Genomic DNA, 14,294 nt, shown 5'->3' on the forward strand with positions numbered 1-14,294 from the left:
TTCACAAACTGCTAACAAAGACTTAGAAATGATTAATTGTTATTAGTATTATTTAAAAAATGCACGGGACGAAATGAAATGCTCCCCGGGACGATGGCTTTTAACCATTTTTTTTCTTTTTCTTTTAATGTATTTATTAATTTGACATTTTATATTAAATGTCTTGGTTTTTCCTCCTTCTGAAAATCCTATGAAATGTTTAACAAGCCATCCTGTAACAATACAACAGCTATTAATGTAACATTACAATAAAACAAATATATTTAATGTTTTTTTCATTGTTTTAACATTAGACTAATGTATATTACTTTATATAGATTCTACAAGAGTGATGTGGGCATTTTCTATATGAACAAGTCCAAGGACCGCAGGCAAGGTCGCAGAGAAAATGCGGACTGGATTTTGAGGGATGTGGGCATTTTCTATATGAACAAGTGGAATGGATTGGATACTGACACACTAAAGGGGCTCTCTCCCTTAAAGTACCAATGATTGTCACACACACACACTAGGTGTGGTGAAATGTGTCCTCTGCATTTGACCCATCCCCTTGTTCACCCCCTGGGAGGTGAGGGGAGCAGTGGGCAGCAGCGGTGCCGCGCCCGGGAATAATTTTTGGTGATTTACGCTATGAAGTGAGGGGAAACTGAGTGAATAATGACAGGTTATATGATTAATTTATTTAAACTCATATTCAGGCCACTTTATAATGAATATGTTGGCATGTATTTGTTAAGAAAAAATAAAAATAAATTATATATATATATACTGTATATATATAACACCAAATTATTTAGGGGTGCTTAAGAACATTTTAGGGGGGCTTGAGCCCCCCTAAAATAGGCCTAACAACGCCAATGGTAACTAGTATATCATGCAAAAGTACAGATTCCAACTATTGAAAGACTTAGTATAGTTCAAGACTTACGGTCATTAGAAAACATCACTGCACATCATAATGGCAGCTACACTTTCCAGCTTAGTACCAGTCTGTGGTTGCCAGTGTTCTGTACTACATCGTAGTGTGCTGGGGGGGCAGTACATCTAAGCAGGACAGCTCCAGACTGGAGAAACTGATCAGGCAGGCCGGTTCTACGATCGGAATAAAACTGGACTCACTGGTGACGGTGGCAGAGAAGAGGACTGTGGAAAAACTAGTGAGCATCCTGGATGATGCCAGTCACCCTCTGCATACCGTTGTCAGTAGCCAGAGGAGCATGTTCAGTTCTAGACTGCTTCATCCCAAGTGCAGGACTAATAGACTCAAAAACTCCTTTGTCCCAAACGCCATTAGACTGTACAACTCCTCTCTGGAGTGGGTAGGGAGGGTACTCGGATGACAGGGGATACAAAACAATAACAGTGCAATACTTTTTCATAACATGGTCACTACTGTCTAGTTTCTCTTGTTATATTCTTATTTTACTGTTATATTTTTATTCTCATTGTTACTTTTTATTTTTATTCTTATTGTAATATTTTTCTATTTTGTTTCCATGTATTCCCCCATTTTTTACTTTTTACTTCTTAAAAAGGGGCGGTATAACTCGGTTGGTAGAGCGGCCGTGCCAGCAACTTTAGGGTTCCAGGTTCGATCCCCGCTTCTGCCGTCCTAGTCACTGCTGTTGTGTCCTTGGGCAAGACATTTTACCCACCTGCTCCCAGTGCCACCCACACTGGTTTAAATGTAACTTAGATATTGGGTTTCACTATGTAAGGCGCTTTGAGTCACTAGAGAAAAGCGCTATATAAATATAATTCACTAAGAAGAAAAAAAAATTGATCTCAACTCTGTACACTGCTGCTGGAATTTTAATTTTCCTGAAGGAATCAATAAAGTACTATCTATCTATTAGAGATGCGCGGTTTGCGGACACAACCGCGGAGTCCGCGGATTATCCGCGGGTCAGGCGGTTGAAAAAAAAAAAAATTAGATTTTATCCGCGGGTCGGGTCGGGTGGTTCAAATTAAAAAAAATTAGATTTTAAATAGATTCAGGCGGGTGGCAGTTAAACCAATTCGGAAATATATATACATAGTTAAATGTTGTTACCCACATACGAAAAACGAGCAGGCACCTGCAGCATGCCACAACAGAAGAAGAAAAAAAAAAGAGATGGCAACGCCGGCAGCAAACGTGGTACGCGACAAACTAAAAAAGGGAATACTAAAGACCAGGGGAAAAAAAGGCCAGAAAAGTTCAGCGTGGACTCGTTTTTATGAGGTTGTAAATCAGGGTGATAGTAATGCTGGCTATGTGATTTGCAAGAGCTGCGACGCTGTTTATGTCTACGACAGTCACAAAACCGGGACATCTAACATGGTGCATCACATTTGTGCAAAACCCCGAACCTCCACAAGCACCCTGAGCATGAGCAGTTTCGTCCGCCGTGATCCCAGAAGAGTGCCACAGGATGTTAAAACAAGATAGAACGCAGCTGCCTGCAGCAGTTTGAGTGGCGTGAGCGCGCTTGGAGGTGCGCTCAGCGCGTCTCCCAGATGATTGCACACTGGTGTGCGTCTGGGCCGTGACAGCGTGGCACGCATTGAATGTCTCTGCTACATTGGATCAGTCTCCTTTCTTTAACAGGCAAAAGCTTTATAACCTCACTAATGCCTTGCATCGTCTATATTAGATATATAACAACGGGCGGGTGCGGGCGGGTGCGGTTTTTTGCCTGTTAAAGAAAGGAGACTGATCCAATGCAGCACAGACATTCGCGTGCCACGCTGTCACGACCCAGACGCACACCAGTGCGCAATCATATGGGAGCCGCGCTGAGCGCACCTCCAAGCGCGTCTCGCTGCCGGTGACGGCCGGGTATATGGGCCCGACGCTCCAGCGCCATCCATTTTCAGGGCTAGTTGATTCGGCAGGTGGGTTGTTACACACTCCTTAGCGGGTTCCAACTTCCATGGCCACCGTCCTAGCTGCTGTCTATATCAACCAGGGTGAGCCCCACCCCTTTCGTGAGCACACTGCGCGCGGAGTGACCCCTGTTACGCGCCCCTGGCAACAGGGGTGGCGGGCAGGTAAGCTGCGCGGGCGGAGCGCGCGGAGTGACCCCTGTTACGAGCCCCCGGCCACGGGGGTGGCGGGCAGGTAAGATGCTTACCTGCTGCGCGTGACGCCGGCCGCGGCGAAGGCGGACGAGGCGGGGTGTCGGTGCGGTGGGCGCGGTGGTGACCCTGGACGTGCGTCGGGCCCTTCTCGCGGATCGCCTCAGCTACGGCTCCCGGTGGGGCCCTCTCGGGGGAAGGGGCCTCGGTCCCGGACCCCGGCGAGGCGTCCCTTCTCCGCTCCGTAAAAGTGTCCATCTCTTTTTTTTTTTTTCTTCTGTTGTGGCATATGCTGCAGGTGCCTGCTCGTTTTTCGTATGTGGGTAACAACATTTAACTATGTATATATATTTCCGAATTGGTTTAACTGCCACCCGCCTGAATCTATTTAAAATCTAATTTTTTTTAATTTGAACCACCCGACCCGACCCAACCCGCGGATAAAATCTAATTTTTTTTTATTTCATCCGCCCGATCCGCGGATAATCCGCGGACTCCGCGGTTGTGCCCGCAAACCGCGCATCTCTACTATCCGCGCATCTCTACTATCTATCTATCTTAAAGAGCTAAAAAAATTATTTGATAATGTCCGGCGGGCCAGATTGAAAAGCTTAACGGGCCGCATGTGGCCCCCGGGCCTTAATTTTCCCTGGTCTGCTATAAGAGGACAGCTGTAGTGCTGTATTCTGAGGATCATGTCATAATTAATTTGAACTTTTTTTTTTTTTTAAATGGTCCTTAGTAGTCACGTACAAATTTGTGTGAATTATGCAAAATGATTTAAATTTGGTCCCCATGAACCCCAGTAAGAATGATCAGCACATTACTTCATCAATCCAGAGATTTAAAGACGTGTATGAGCTAACTGGGCAGTGGCCATTTTACACCATTTTTTTTATGCCTCCACAACCTGTAGAAAGGGTAGTCCTCACAAGTGATGATCAAAAACTTGGTCCCCATTCCAAATTATAACCAGTATGTTAAAGTTAAAGTACCAATGATTGTCACACACACACTAGGTGTGGCGAAATTATTCTCTGCATTTGACCCATCACCCTTGATCACCCCCTGGGAGGTGAGGGGAGCAGTGAGCAGCAGTGGTGGCCGCGCCCGGGAATCATTTTTGGTGATTTAACCCCATTTCCAACCTTTGATGCTGAGTGCCAAGCAGGGAGGTAATGGGTCCCATTTTTATAGTCTTTGGTATGACTCGGCCGGGTTGTGTGCGTGTGTGTGTGTGTGTGTGTGTGTGTGTGTGTGTGTGTGTGTGTGGGCGTAGACGAGACGAAGACATACGATGCATAAAATGCATTTGTGTACGGGGAAAAAGGTGTTCAGCTCGATTGTCTTCACCGCCCACTACGCCCGGCGCGTAGCTCTGCCTGGCGCCGCCTACGCCGCGCTACAGAGGGCGGCTGGTGTCTAGCAAGAAAAAAAGACTCTGTTACTTGCTGCTGTGTTTAATAACGTTGGAGGCTGCAGTGTTTTGTCTGACGGCTCAGTGGGAACTACGTCTCATACCAGAGTGTTTAAAACGTGGACTTATGTCATGCGAGGCTTTGTTGCCAGCCTTTTTTAGCATCAAACATTCCCAGTCCAACCTTGTTGTCTCTTTGCTGCTGTTGTCGCTTTGAATAGTTCTCAAACACAATTTTGAATTCCCCAATCTACATTTTTGAGAAATCAATTCCTTCAAAGTCACTTTTCATGACGATTCATGATTCAGGTGAGATTTCAGCTCAATGTATGAGGGCGACTTCCTGCTGTTTACTTTAAAATTCAAAAGGCAGCTAACAATAATGTTTGTTTGAATGAAAGCTAATGGTTTAAATACACTGTGATGTTTATTAAGGAGCCCACACCTTTACTCTCCATTATGTATGGCAACCCGTTTAGGCACCTGAAAAAAATGACGTTTACATTACATTACTTTACATTGGCTTGTGATCTCGACATATCTCGCGTGATTTCAGCTCAGTGAGTGTCTGAAATATTATGTTGTGTGTTTTTTGTAATGCAGTGTTGATACATGGGGCGCGGTGGCCAAGTGGTAAGGCGTTGGTCTTGTAAACCAAAAATCATGGGTTCGACTCCCATCTGCGCCTTTCTGATCGTGGAAACTTTTTGTCATACTCTCATATCATATCATTAATAAAGTAATGTGCTCAGCACCGAACTTCCTGCTGTTTATTTTCACTTTCAATGGGCAACCCGTCTAGGCAGTTACCAAAAAGAATTGTTTCCAATGAAAGGAAAAAGCAAACCAAAATACTGGTGTCTGATTTTAATTACGCTATGATGTAAATTAAGTAGCCCGAACCTTTACTCGCCTACTGTTTACTTTCAATATGTATGGCAACCTGTCTATGCACCTGCAAAAATTACATGCTTTACATTGGCTTGTGATCTCGGCATATCTCGTGTCATTTCAGCTCAGTGAGCATGTCAAAGATTACGTTGTGTGTTTTTTGTTACCCGAGCTTGCTAAATAGGGTGCAGCGGCCAAGTGGTAAGGCGTTGGTCTCGTAAACCGAAGATCATGGGTTCAACCCCCATCTGTGCCTTTTAGTACCGCGCACATTTTGTGTCATTCTATGATACCATATCATTAATAAATTAATGTGCTCAGCACCAAACTTCCTGCTGTTTATTTTCATTTTCAATGGGCAACTCGTATAGGCAGTTACCAAAATTGGTATCTGAATTAAATTACGTAGCCCAAACCTATACTCTCCTACTGTTTACTTTCAATATGTTTGGCAACCCGTTTAGGCACCTGCAAAAATTACGTTTATTGGATAAAAGTCAATAACTAAAATGGAGCAAAATGAAATGTGAAGAAGATACATGCTTTACATTGGCTTGTGATCTCAGCATATCTCATGTCATTTCAGCTCAGTGAGCATCTGAAATATTCTGTTGCGTGTTTTTTGTTACATTGTATGTCTACATAGGGTGCGGTGGCCAAGTGGTAAGGCGTTGGTCTCGTAAACCGAAGATCATGGGTTCAACCCCCATCTGTGCCTTTAAGTATCGTGCAATTTTTTTGTCATTCTATGATACCATATCATTAATAAAGTAATGTGCTTAGCACCAAACTTCCTGCTGTTTATTTTCACTTTCAATGGGCAACCCGTCTAGGCAGTTACCACAATTAATTGTTTTCAATGAAAGGAAAAAGCAAACCAAAATAATGGTGTCTGATTTTAATTACGCTATGATGTAAATTAAGTAGCCAGAAACTTTACTCTCTTCCTGTTTACTTTCAATATGTATGGCAACCCGTTTAGGCACCTGCAAAAATTACGTTCATTGGATAAAAATAAATAACTAAAATGGAGCAAAATGAAATGTGAAGAAGATACATGCTTTACATTGGCTTGTGATCTCAGCATATCTCACGTCATTTCAGCTCAGTGAGCATCTGAAATATTCTGTTGTGTGTTTTTTGTTACCAATTACAGGTACATAGGGTGCGGTGGCCAAGTGGTAAGGCGTCGGTCTCGTAAACCGAAGATCATGGGTTCAACCCCCATCTGTGCCTTTTAGTATCGTGCAATTTTTTTGTCATTCTATGATACCATATCATTAATAAAGTAATGTGCTCAGCACCAAACTTCCTGCTGTTTATTTTCACTTTCAATGGGCAACCCGTCTAGGCAGTTACCAAAATTAATTGTTTTCAATGAAAGGAAAAAGCAAACCAAAATACAGGTGTCTGATTTAAATTATGCTATGATATAAATTAAGTAGCCAGAATCTTTACTGTCCTCCTGTTTACTTTCAATATGACCCCAAAGGGAATAAGCGGTAGAAAATGGATGGATGGATGTATGGCAACCCCTTTAGGCACCTGCAAAAATTACGTTCATTGGATAAAAGTAAATAACTGAAATTGAGCAAAATAAAATGTGAAGAAGATACATGCTTTACATTGGCTTGTGATCTCGGCATATCTCACGTCATTTCAGCTCAGCGAGCATTTGAAATATTATGTTGTGTGTCTTTTGTTACATAATATTGCTACATAGGGCGCGGTGGCCAAGTGGTAAGGCGTCGGACTCGTAAGTCGAAGACCATGGATTGAACCCCCATCTGTGCCTTTTAGTATTGTGCAATTTTTTTGTCATTCTATGATACCATATCATTAATAAAGTAATGTGCTCAGCACCAAATTTCCTGCTGTTATTTTCACTTTCAATGGGCAACCCGTCTAGGCAGTTACCACAATTAATTGTTTTCAATGAAAGGAAAAAGCAAACCAAAATATAGGTGTCTGATTTAAATTACGCTATGATATAAATTAAGTAGCCAGAATCTTTACTGTCCTCCTGTTTACTTTCAATATGTATGGCAACCCCTTTAGGCACCTGCAAAAATTACGTTCATTGGATAAAAGTAAATAACTGAAATTGAACAAAATAAAATGTGAAGAAGATACATGCTTTACATTGGCTTGTGATCTCAGCATATCTCACGCCATTTCAGCTCAGCGAGCGTTTGAAATATTATGTTGTGTGTCTTTTGTTACGTAAATTTGCTATATAGGGGGCGGTGGCCAAGTGGTAAGGCGTCGGTCTCGTAAACCGAAGATCATGGGTTCAACCCCCATCTGTGCCTTTTAGTATTGTGCAATTTTTTTTGTCATTCTATGATACCATATCGTTAATAAAGTAATGTGCTCAGCACCAAACTTCCTTCTGTTGATTTTCACTTTCAATGGGCAACCCGTTTAGGCAGTTACCAAAATGAATTGTTTTCAATGAATGGAAAAAGCAAACCAAAACACTGGTGTCTGATTTTAATTGCGCTATGATGTAAATTAAGTAGCCCGAACCTTTACTCGCCTACTGTTTACTTTCAATATGTATGGCAACACGTCTAGGCACCTGTAAAAATTAAGTTTATTGGATAAAAGTCAAAATGGAGCAAAATGAAATGTGAAGAAGATACATGCTGTACATTGGCTTGTGATCTCGGCATATCTCAAATCATTTCAGCTCAGTGAGCGTTTGAAATATAATGTTGCGTGTATTTTATTACATGAAGTCACTACATAGGGTGTGGTGGCCAAGTGGTAAGGCGTTGGTCTCGTAAACTGAAAATCATGGGTTCAACTCCCATCTGTACCTTTTAGTTTCGCGCACATTTTTTTGTCATTCTATGATACCATATCATTAATAAAGTAATGTGCTCAGCACCAAACTTCCTGCTGTTTATTTTCACTTTCAATGGGCAACCCGTCTAGGCAGTTACCAAAATTAATTGTTTTCAATGAAAGGAAAAAGCAAACCAAAATATAGGTGTCTGATTTAAATTACGCTATGATATAAATTAAGTAGCCAGAATCTTTACTGTCCTCCTGTTTACTTTCAATATGTATGGCAACCCCTTTAGGCACCTGCAAAAATTATGTTCATTGGATAAAAGTAAATAACTGAAATTGAGCAAAATGAAATGTGAAGAAGATACAGGCTTGTGATCTCGGCATATCTCACGTCATTTCAGCTCAGTGAGCGTCTGAAATATATTTTGTTGTGGTTTTTTGTTACATAATGTTGCTACATAGGGCGCGGTGGCCAAGTGGTAAGGCGTTGGTCTCGTAAACCAAAAATTATGGGTTCAACTCCCATCCGTACCTTTTAGTATCATGCACGTTTTTTGTCATTCTATGATACCATATCGTTAACAAAGTAATGTGCTCAGCACCAAACTTCCTGCTGTTGATTTTCACTTTCAATGGGCAACCCGTCTAGGCAGTTACCAAAATGTATTGTTTTCAATGAAAGGAAAAAGCAAACCAAAATACTGGTGTTTGATTTAAATTACGTAGCCCAAACCTTTACTCTCCTACTGTTTACTTTTAATATGTATAGCAACCCGTTTAGGCACCTGAAAAAATTACATTCATTGGAAAAGTAAATAGCTAAAAGATACATGCTTTACATTGGCTTGTGATCTCGGCATATCTCACGTCATTTCAGCTCAGTAAGCGTCTGAAATATTTTGTTGTGTGTTTTTTGTTCCCCAGAATTTGTACATAGGGCGCGGTGACCAAGTGGTAAGGTGTCGGTCTCGTAAACCGAAGATCATGGGTTCAACCCCCATCTGTACCTTTTAGTATCGTGCAAATGTTTTGTCATTCTCTGATACCATATCATTAATAAAGTAATGTGCTCAGCACCAAATTTCCTGCTGTTATTTTCACTTTCAATGGGCAACCCGTCTAGGCAGTTACCACAATTAATTGTTTTCAATGAAAGGAAAAAGCAAACCAAAATAATGGTGTCTGATTTTAATTGCGCTATGATGTAAATTAAGTAGCCAGAATCTTTACTCTCCTCCTGTTTACTTTCAATATGTATGGCAACCCGTTTAGGCACCTGCAAAAATTACGTTCATTGGATAAAAATAAATAACTAAAATGGAGCAAAATGAAATGTGAAGAAGATACATGCTGTACATTGGCTTGTGATCTCAGCATATCTCACGTCATTTCAGCTCAGTGAGCATCTGAAATATTCTGTTGCGTGTTTTTTCTTACATAGTTTGTCTACATAGGGCGCGGTGGCCAAGTGGTAAGGCGTCGGTCTTGTAATCTGAAAATCATGGGTTCAACCCCCATCTGTACCTTTTAGTATCGTGCATTTTTTTTGTCATTCTCTGATACCATATCATTAATAAAGTAATGTGCTCAGCACCAAACTTCCTGCTGTTTATTTTCACTTTCAATGGGTAACCCGTCTAGGCAGTTACCAAAATGAATTGTTTTCAATGAAAGGAAAAAGCAAACCAAAATATAGGTGTCTGATTGTAATTACGCTATGATGTTGATTAAGTAGTCAGGACCTTTACTCGCCTCCTATTTACTTTCAATATGTATGGCAACCCGTTTAGGCAACTGCAAAAATTACGTTTATTGGATAAAAGTCAATAACTAAAATGGAGCAAAATGAAATGTGAAGAAGATACATGCTTTACATTGGCTTGTGATCTCAGCATATCTCACGTCATTTCAGCTCAGTGAGTGACTGAAATATTATGTTGCGTGTTTTTTGTTACATGACATTGCTGCATATGGTGCGGTGGCCAAGTGGTAAGACGTCGGTCATGTAAACCGAAGATCATGGGTTCAACCCCCATCTGTGCCCTTTAGTATTGTGCAATTTTTTTTGTCATTCTATGATACCATATCATTAATAAAGTAATGTGCTCCGTACCAAACTCCCTGCTGTTTATTTTCACTTTCAATGGGCAACCCGTCTAGGCAGTTACCACAATTAATTGTTTTCAATGAAAGGAAAAAGCAAACGAAAATACAGGTGTCTGATTTAAATTACGCTATTATATAAATTAAGTAGCCAGAATCTTTACTGTCCTCCTGTTTACTTTCAATATGTATGGCAACCCGTTTAGGCACCTGCAAAAATTACGTTCATTGGATAAAAGTAAATAACTGAAATTGAACAAAATAAAATGTGAAGAAGATACATGCTTTACATTGACTTGTGATCTCAGCATATCTCACGCCATTTCAGCTCAGCGAGCGTTTGAAATATTATGTTGTGTGTCTTTTGTTACGTAAATTTGCTATATAGGGGGCGGTGGCCAAGTGGTAAGGCGTCGGTCTCGTAAACCGAAGATCATGGGTTCAACCCCCATCTGTGCCTTTTAGTATTGTGTAATTTTTTTTGTCATTCTATGATACCATATCGTTAATAAAGTAATGTGCTCAGCACCAAACTTCCTGCTGTTGATTTTCACTTTCAATGGGCAACCCGTTTAGGCAGTTACCAAAATGAATTGTTTTCAATGAATGGAAAAAGCAAACCAAAACACTGGTGTCTGATTTTAATTGCGCTATGATGTAAATTAAGTAGCCCGAACCTTTACTCGCCTACTGTTTACTTTCAATATGTATGGCAACACGTCTAGGCACCTGTAAAAATTAAGTTTATTGGATAAAAGTCAAAATGGAGCAAAATGAAATGTGAAGAAGATACATGCTGTACATTGGCTTGTGATCTCGGCATATCTCAAATCATTTCAGCTCAGTGAGCGTTTGAAATATAATGTTGCGTGTATTTTATTACATGAAGTCACTACATAGGGTGTGGTGGCCAAGTGGTAAGGTGTTGGTCTCGTAAACTGAAAATCATGGGTTCAACTCCCGTCTGTACCTTTTAGTTTTGCGCACATTTTTTGTCATTCTATGATACCATATCATTAATAAAGTAATGTGCTCAGCACCAAACTTCCTGCTGTTTATTTTCACTTTCAATGGGCAACCCGTCTAGGCAGTTACCAAAATTAATTGTTTTCAATGAAAGGAAAAAGCAAACCAAAATATAGGTGTCTGATTTAAATTACGCTATGATATAAATTAAGTAGCCAGAATCTTTACTGTCCTCCTGTTTACTTTCAATATGTATGGCAACCCCTTTAGGCACCTGCAAAAATTATGTTCATTGGATAAAAGTAAATAACTGAAATTGAGCAAAATGAAATGTGAAGAAGATACATGCTTTACATTGGCTTGTGATCTCGGCATATCTCACGTCATTTCAGCTCAGTGAGCGTCTGAAATATATTTTGTTGTGGGTTTTTTGTTACATAATGTTGCTAAATAGGGCGCGGTGGCCAAGTGGTAAGGCGTTGGTCTCGTAAACCAAAAATTATGGGTTCAACTCCCATCCGTACCTTTTAGTATCATGCACGTTTTTTGTCATTCTATGATACCATATCGTTAACAAAGTAATGTGCTCAGCACCAAACTTCCTGCTGTTGATTTTCACTTTCAATGGGCAACCCGTCTAGGCAGTTACCAAAATGTATTGTTTTCAATGAAAGGAAAAAGCAAACCAAAATACTGGTGTTTGATTTAAATTACGTAGCCCAAACCTTTACTCTCCTACTGTTTACTTTTAATATGTATAGCAACCCGTTTAGGCACCTGAAAAAATTACATTCATTGGAAAAGTAAATAGCTAAAAGATACATGCTTTACATTGGCTTGTGATCTCGGCATATCTCACGTCATTTCAGCTCAGTAAGCGTCTGAAATATTTTGTTGTGTGTTTTTTGTTCCCCAGAATTGGTACATAGGGCGCGGTGGCCAAGTGGTAAGGCGTCGGTCTCGTAAACTGAAGATCATGGGTTCGACCCCCATCTGTGCCTTTTAGTATTGTGCAATTTTTTTGTCATTCTATGATACCATATCATTAATAAAGTAATGTGCTCAGCACCAAATTTCCTGCTGTTATTTTCACTTTCAATGGGCAACCCGTCTAGGCAGTTACCACAATTAATTGTTTTCAATGAAAGGAAAAAGCAAACCAAAATAATGGTGTCTGATTTTAATTGCGCTATGATGTAAATTAAGTAGCCAGAATCTTTACTCTCCTCCTGTTTACTTTCAATATGTATGGCAACCCGTTTAGGCACCTGCAAAAATTACGTTCATTGGATAAAAATAAATAACTAAAATGGAGCAAAATGAAATGTGAAGAAGATACATGCTGTACATTGGCTTGTGATCTCAGCATATCTCACGTCATTTCAGCTCAGTGAGCATCTGAAATATTCTGTTGCGTGTTTTTTGTTACATAATATTGCTACATAGGGCGCAGTGGCCAAGTGGCAAGGCGTCGGTCTCGTAAACCGAAGATCATGGGTTCAACCCCCATCTGTGCCTTTTAGTATCGTGCAAATTTGTTGTCATTCTCTGATAGCATATCATTAATAAAGTAATGTGCTCAGCACCAAATTTCCTGCTGTTATTTTCACTTTCAATGGGCAACCCGTCTAGGCAGTTACCACAATTAATTGTTTTCAATGAAAGGAAAAAGCAAACCAAAATAATGGTGTCTGATTTTAATTGCGCTATGATGTAAATTAAGTAGCCAGAATCTTTACTCTCCTCCTGTTTACTTTCAATATGTATGGCAACCCGTTTAGGCACCTGCAAAAATTACGTTCATTGGATAAAAATAAATAACTAAAATGGAGCAAAATGAATTGTGAAGAAGATACATGCTGTACATTGGCTTGTGATCTCAGCATATCTCACGTCATTTCAGCTCAGTGAGCATCTGAAATATTCTGTTGCGTGTTTTTTCTTACATAGTTTGTCTACATAGGGCGCGGTGACCAAGTGGTAAGGCGTCGGTCTTGTAATCCGAAGATCATGGGTTCAACCCCCATCTGTGCCTTTTAGTATCGTGCATTTTTTTTGTCATTCTCTGATACCATATCATTAATAAAGTAATGTGCTCAGCACCAAACTTCCTGCTGTTTATTTTCACTTTCAATGGGCAACCCGTCTAGGCAGTTACCAAAATGAATTGTTTTCAATGAAAGGAAAAAGCAAACCAAAATATAGGTGTCTGATTGTAATTACGCTATGATGTTAATTAAGTAGTCAGGACCTTTACTCGCCTCCTATTTACTTTCAATATGTATGGCAACCCGTTTAGGCAACTGCAAAAATTACATTTATTGGATAAAAGTCAATAACTAAAATGGAGCAAAATGAAATGTGAAGAAGATACATGCTTTACATTGGCTTGTGATCTCGGCATATCTTACGTCATTTCAGCTCAGTGAGTGACTGAAATATTATGTTGCGTGTTTTTTGTTACATGACATTGCTGCATATGGTGCGGTGACCAAGTGGTAAGACGTTGGTCATGTAAACCGAAGATCATGGGTTCAACCCCCATCTGTGACCTTTAGTATTGTGCAATTTTTTTTGTCATTCTATGATACCATATCATTAATAAAGTAATGCTGTTTATTTTCACTTTCAATGGGCAACCCGTCTAGGCAGTTACCACAATTAATTGTTTTCAATGAAAGAAAAAAGCAAACCAAAATACTGGTGTCTGATTTAAATTACGTAGCCCAAACCTTTACTCTCATACTGTTTAATTTCAATATAAAAAAAAATAATAATAATAATAATAATAATTTCAATATGTATGGCAACCCGTTTAGGCACCTGCAAAAATTACGTTCATTGGATAAAAGTAAATAACTCAAATAGATAAATAAATAAATGTACTTGTGATCTCGCCATTTCTTGCACGATTTCGGCGATGTGAGCGTCTGAAAGATTATGTTGTGTGTTTTTTGTTGTGCAGAGTTGTATCATAGGGTGGATAAGTGGTAAGGCGTCAGTCTTGTGAACTGAAGATTGTGGGTTCAACCCTCTTTTGTGCTTTTTTGTGTCCCGC

At 40.1% G+C, this 14,294-nt stretch overlaps 1 protein-coding gene and 13 non-coding genes across 17 annotated transcripts in view; all 14 read left to right on the forward strand.

Annotated features, from left to right (window-relative positions):
• znf385c (zinc finger protein 385C) overlaps positions 1-14,294 on the forward strand; it is a 409,652-nt gene that overhangs the window by 307,239 nt on the left and 88,119 nt on the right. The gene's annotated exons all lie outside the window — the stretch shown is intronic.
• On the forward strand, positions 5,094-5,165 carry trnat-ugu (transfer RNA threonine (anticodon UGU)). The gene has a single exon. It is a non-coding gene; the product is annotated as a tRNA-Thr (tRNA).
• On the forward strand, positions 5,553-5,624 carry trnat-cgu (transfer RNA threonine (anticodon CGU)). Its single transcript has one exon. It is a non-coding gene; the product is annotated as a tRNA-Thr (tRNA).
• trnat-cgu (transfer RNA threonine (anticodon CGU)) lies at positions 6,015-6,086 on the forward strand. The gene has a single exon. It is a non-coding gene; the product is annotated as a tRNA-Thr (tRNA).
• trnat-cgu (transfer RNA threonine (anticodon CGU)) lies at positions 6,533-6,604 on the forward strand. Its single transcript has one exon. It is a non-coding gene; the product is annotated as a tRNA-Thr (tRNA).
• On the forward strand, positions 7,609-7,680 carry trnat-cgu (transfer RNA threonine (anticodon CGU)). The gene has a single exon. It is a non-coding gene; the product is annotated as a tRNA-Thr (tRNA).
• trnat-cgu (transfer RNA threonine (anticodon CGU)) lies at positions 8,121-8,192 on the forward strand. The gene has a single exon. It is a non-coding gene; the product is annotated as a tRNA-Thr (tRNA).
• On the forward strand, positions 8,630-8,701 carry trnat-cgu (transfer RNA threonine (anticodon CGU)). The gene has a single exon. It is a non-coding gene; the product is annotated as a tRNA-Thr (tRNA).
• On the forward strand, positions 9,105-9,176 carry trnat-cgu (transfer RNA threonine (anticodon CGU)). Its single transcript has one exon. It is a non-coding gene; the product is annotated as a tRNA-Thr (tRNA).
• trnat-cgu (transfer RNA threonine (anticodon CGU)) lies at positions 10,659-10,730 on the forward strand. The gene has a single exon. It is a non-coding gene; the product is annotated as a tRNA-Thr (tRNA).
• trnat-cgu (transfer RNA threonine (anticodon CGU)) lies at positions 11,691-11,762 on the forward strand. Its single transcript has one exon. It is a non-coding gene; the product is annotated as a tRNA-Thr (tRNA).
• Positions 12,166-12,237, forward strand: trnat-cgu (transfer RNA threonine (anticodon CGU)). The gene has a single exon. It is a non-coding gene; the product is annotated as a tRNA-Thr (tRNA).
• On the forward strand, positions 12,683-12,754 carry trnat-cgu (transfer RNA threonine (anticodon CGU)). The gene has a single exon. It is a non-coding gene; the product is annotated as a tRNA-Thr (tRNA).
• Positions 13,200-13,271, forward strand: trnat-ugu (transfer RNA threonine (anticodon UGU)). The gene has a single exon. It is a non-coding gene; the product is annotated as a tRNA-Thr (tRNA).

The sequence above is a fragment of the Nerophis lumbriciformis genome, linkage group LG24 (assembly GCF_033978685.3).
Source record: "Nerophis lumbriciformis linkage group LG24, RoL_Nlum_v2.1, whole genome shotgun sequence".
NCBI lineage: Eukaryota > Metazoa > Chordata > Actinopteri > Syngnathiformes > Syngnathidae > Nerophis > Nerophis lumbriciformis.